Raw genomic sequence first — 5,454 nt, forward strand, 5'->3', positions numbered from 1 at the left:
CTTTCTTCTGTGAATGTAACTATTTTTTCTCTTATTTTATTTTAAAATTTTCTTTTGCATGCAACTATTTTTATTATTTTTAAAATTTATTTTTAATTGGAAGATAATTGCTTTACAATATTCTGTTGGCTTCTGCTGTACAGCAGTGTGAGTCAGCTATCAGTTCAGTTCAGTTTAGTCGCTAAGTCGTGTCCAACTCTTTGCGACCTCATGAATCACAGCACGCTAGGCCTCCCTGTCCATCACCAACTCCTGGAGTTTACTCAAACTCATGTCCATCGAGTCGGTGATGCATTCCAGCCATTTCATCTTCTGTTGTCCTCTTCTCCTGCTGCCCCCCAATCCCTCCCAGCATCAGAGTCTTTTCCAATGAGTCAACTCTTCGCATGAGGTGGCCAAAGTATTGGAGTTTCAGCCTCAGCATCAGTCCTTCCAATGAACACCCAGGACCGATCTCCTTTAGAATGGACTGGTTGGATCTCCTTGCAGTCCAAGGGACTCTCAAGAGTCTTCTCCAACACCACAGTTCAAAAGCATCAGTTCTTTGGCACTCAGCTTTCTTCACAGTCCAACTCTCACATCCATACATGACCACTGGAAAAACCACAGCCTTGACTAGATGGACCTTTGTTGACAAAGTAATGTCTCTGCTTTTGAATATGCTATCTAGGTTGGTCATAACTTTCCTTCCAAGGAGTAAGCGTCTTTTAATTTCATGGCTGCAGTCACCATCTGCAGTGATTTTGGAGCCCCCCAAAATAAAAGTCTGGCAGTTTCCACTGTTTCCCCATCTATTGCCCATGAAGTGATGGGATCAGATACCATGATCTTTGTTTTCTGAATGTTGAGCTTTAAGCCAACTTTTTCACTCTCCTCTTTCACTTTCATCAAGAGGCTTTTTATATGTATACATATATCCCCTCCCTCTTGAGCCGCCTTCCCACCCCCCACCCATGAATGTAACTTTTCAGTATCAGGTTTTAAGCTTAAAATAGCTACTTGCAATAATGACCAGAACTTTTCCAGAAGGATGTCTTTAAGTTCTTGACAGCCATGACTAATTACTCAAATAAATAATAAAATTTAAAATGAAATTTCAACATTAAAAAATGTATAAAACTTAAAATAGTTAAAGAAATGTCTTATTTTCTTTCGTTAAAATTGTCAATTGAAATTTCTTGTGATTCCATTAGTGTATCTTGAATCCAATCAAACTGTTTCATGTCAAACATTTACAAATAACGACACATGGGATTTCCCCGGTGGTTCAGTGGGGGCTGGTTACAGGGGACCCGGTTTGATCCTTGGTCAGAGAATTAGATCCCATATACAGGAACTAAAGATCCAGCCTGCCGCATCTACAGCCTGGCTCAGACAAATAAATAAATATTAAAAATAATGACACAGCTCTGTTTTAAAGCACATTCCTTCAGGGTTGATACCCACCTAGTATTCACTGTTATTCACTAGTATTCACTGTTAATGTTAGCTGGCATCTGTTCTGATTGGTAATGTCTGTGCCATCTCAGATGTTAAGTATTTTTCATGTTAACCTTGCCTATGTGTGCTTAGTCACTCAGTTGTGCTCAACTCTTTGCGACCCCATGGACTGTAGCCCACCAGGCTCCTCTGTCCATGGGATTTTCCAGCCGAGAATACTGAAGTGGGTTGCCATTCCCTTCCAGGGGATCTTCCTAACCCAGGGATCGAACTCGGGTCTCCTGCACTGCAGGCAGATTCTTCACTGTCTGAGCCACCAGCCCTTGCCTATAAGAATTGTCAAAGCAGCCACCCTGAAGTTAGCTTGGACACTGCTTAGACACCAGCCCAAAATGGACAGAAACATTTGATACCATGTGAAGACAGATTTGGGTCAGCCCTCTGGAGCTGCTCTGGCTGGAGTTCTCCCACCAGTCTCCTTGCCCCTCTATCCCTGACCACTTTGGGTTGCAGCTCCTCCTACTTGGCCCCTGGAACTCACTTCCTCTAGCAGGGCCCTGGACCCTTGTCTGTAACGTGCAGCAATGCACTGTGCTGCTCTGGCCTCTGAAGTTGATGTCCAAGTGGTAACATATGGCAAGCAGCAAATACTGCTGACCTTCTGCCTACTTGTGGTGATTGCTAGGCAGGATGTCACACTCTGCTTTGCTTGGATTATCCCAAGGGGAGCTCTCCCCGTGGGTTGCGTGTATCCATGGGCTGTTCTAGCTGGCAGGCCCAAGAGCCATGGGATCTTTATGTTGTATTTCACCTGTAACCCAATTGCAATACACCCATATGTAATGACCATGGTTGGGAAACTCTGCAGCAGAGGAAACAGAACAGATAATGATGACACTACCTGTTATTTAACAATGCTTCCACAGTGGACCTCATTTATCCCTCATAAGAACATCCACTAAAAATTATCTTCCCATTTTACAGAGTAGGAAATAGATTTAGAAGAGTAAGTTGCTCAGGTTGACTTATGTTAAGTCCACCCTTCCATGACTGGGGTGCCTCAAGGATGTACACATTGGTGGGCTGGGTTAAATGATGAGTTACTGGAGTGACAGCTTTACTTGAAAGTTTTGGGGGAAATTTTTTTGTTTTCTTGTTTTTCGGCTGCCTCCTGAGACTTGCAGGATCTCAGTTCCTGAATCAGGGATTGAACCCAGGCCCTGGGGTGAAAGCCCAGAATCCTAACCATGAGGCCACCAGAGAACTCCCTGGGGAAATTTTAACTGGTAAATAATATAAAGTAGTTGGGAATTCCCTGGTGGTCCCGTGTTTAGGACTCTGTACTTTCACTGCTGAGGGTGTGAGTTCAATCCCTGGCTGGGGAACTGAGATCCTACAAGCTTCGTGGCCAAGAAAAATAAATAAAATATTTTTATGCTAAAATAAACATGCGTTATCAAATGGAATGAAAACCTTGCACAAATTTGCAAGATCAAACGTGAAACACCAAAGAAATATTGTGCTTCATGGAGGGCTACTTTGAGCAAGGCCCCCAGACCTACAGGGGATGGGGATGAGTTTTGTCTTCTGCCAACGTTGGTAAAGAAACTACCTGCAATGCAGGAGGCTCCGGTTTGATTCCTGGGTCGGGAAGATCCTCTGAAGAAGGGATAGGCTACTCATTCCAGTATTCTTGGGCTTCCCTTGTGGCTCAACTGGTAAAGAATCTGCCTGCAAGGGGAGAGACCTGGGTTCTAATCCCTGGTTTGGGAAGATCCCCTGCAGAACAGAAAGGCTACCTACTCCAGTACTCCAGTATTCTGGCCTAAAGAATTCCATGGACTGTATAGTCCATGGGTCACATAGAGTCAGAGACTATTGAGAGACTTTCACTTTCAATGATGATTAAGGTTACACTACTAGTGGACCCAAGATATTTTTTAAACTAAGAGTTTGAATGCTGCAACTAAAGTTCCTGCATGCCGCAACTAAGACCAGGTACAGCCAAATAAAACAAACAAACAAACAAACAAGAAATCCACCCCCCAAAACATCCAGGGAGTTACCAAATGAGTGCCTGGAGCCCAGGGCTGCGATCTGGTTTGTGAATTATCTGCCCCTAGGTTCTCACTGTTTGCAACCCCAAGGACTGTAGCCCACCAGGCCTCTGTCCATGGAATTTTCCAGGCAAGAATATTGGAGTGGGTTGCCATTTCTTCCTCCAGGGGATCTTCCCCACCCAGGGGTCAAACCTATGTCTCTTGCCTCTTCTGCAATGGCAGGCAGATTCTTTACCACTGCACCATGTGGGAAGCCTTAGGTGAAAGTGAAAGAAAGTAAAAGTGAAGTCGCTTAGTCGTGTCCAACTCTGTGCAACCCCATGGACTGTAGCCTACCAGGCTCCTCCACCCATGGGATTCTCCAGGCAAGGGTATTGGAGTGGGTTGCCATTTCCTTCTCCAGGGGATCTTCCCGATCCAGGGATCAAACCCTGGACTGCTGCATTGTACGCAGATGCTTTACCATCTGAGCCACCAGGGAAATCCAGGTGAAAGTGGTTATATTAATATTGGAAGAGACTGTCATCAGAGAAGGAGCCATCAGAGAGCAGGTGAGCGAGCAGGGACACACCTATCAGAGAGACCCCTGCAGAAAGTTTAAAGGACAGGCGTGTTCAGCAGCAGCGAATGATGGAGAGGTTGGAGTCGTTGTCGCATAGTGCTTAGCAAATAATAGGCATGCGAATATTTGTGAGGAGAATGAAAAAAAAAAAAAGGTAAGAAAATGATACGTTCAGGACAAGCCATGTGAAAGAAATAGTGGTAGAATCTGGGCAAAAATGTGCTAAACTAAGAAGAACCTATCCTGTGTAGCACAGGCTTCCCCAGTGGCTCGGCGGTAAAGACTCTGCCTGCAGTGCAGGAGACGCAGGAGATGTGAGTTTGATCCCTAGGTTGGGAATCCCCTGGAGGAAATGGCAACCCATTCTAGTATTCTTGCCTGGAGAATCCCATAGGGTCGAAAAGAGTCAGACACGACTAAAGCAACTGAGCACGCACACACTATATAGCACGGGGAACTCTATTTAATACTCTGTAATGACCTATATGGGAAAAGAATCTAAAAAAGTACATGTATATGTATATGTAGGGGCTTCCCTTAGGGCACTGTGGTAAAGAACCCACCTGCCAATGCAGGAGACATAGGTTCGACCCCTGGATCAGGAAGATCCCCTGGAAAAGGAAATGGCTGGGTCCTCAGCAAAATGGATTCTGCAGAGTCTTAACCACTGGACTGCCAGAGAATTCCCTAATGTGTGTGATTTTATTTAAAGGGGCCAATCTAATGCAAACTCCAGTCTTTCCTGTTCAATCTCGACTTCTAGAGATTAAAAATATATAATACCATCCAATGGCTCCATAAATTCATTACAAATCTAACCCTTTTTTTTTAACCAGTGGGCTCACCTCTCAGGGGCTTCCTAGGTGATGCAATGGTAAAGAATCTGCTTGGCAATGCAGAAAATAGAGAGACTTAAGTTCAATCCCTCTGTCGGGAAGATCCCCTGGAGTAAGAAATGGCAACCCACTCCAATATTCTCGCCTGGAAAATTCCATGGACAGAGGAGTCTGGCAGACACGACTAGGCACGCACTGGCCTCTAACTCCTTTTTAGAAAAGGTTATTTAAGAAAGACTTTCTGCTTCCTGAGACTCCCATCCAGACATTTCTTGGTACTTAAAAAAGTTCCAATTTCTCTCGCTTAGAGAAAGGTCTTTCCCCTTCATGTCTTTCAGGTTTTAAAAGTATTACTCTGGGAGAGGAAACTGCCAAGGGCCGGATTCTGGGGGGCGCATACTCACTGGGGGCAGCGCACTGGACGTCAGCTGGGAACCGCGGGCCTAGTTCTATTTACCGAAAGAGCTAGAGGCCAAAGTTCAGAAAAGGGTGAAGGGAAGAGAGCGCCTGGGTCCCTGGAGCCCCTCCCCTGCCGGTGATCCCCAGGCGCCCCTGC

Source organism: Ovis aries, chromosome 12, assembly GCF_016772045.2.
Source record: "Ovis aries strain OAR_USU_Benz2616 breed Rambouillet chromosome 12, ARS-UI_Ramb_v3.0, whole genome shotgun sequence".
Classification (NCBI taxonomy): domain Eukaryota; kingdom Metazoa; phylum Chordata; class Mammalia; order Artiodactyla; family Bovidae; genus Ovis; species Ovis aries.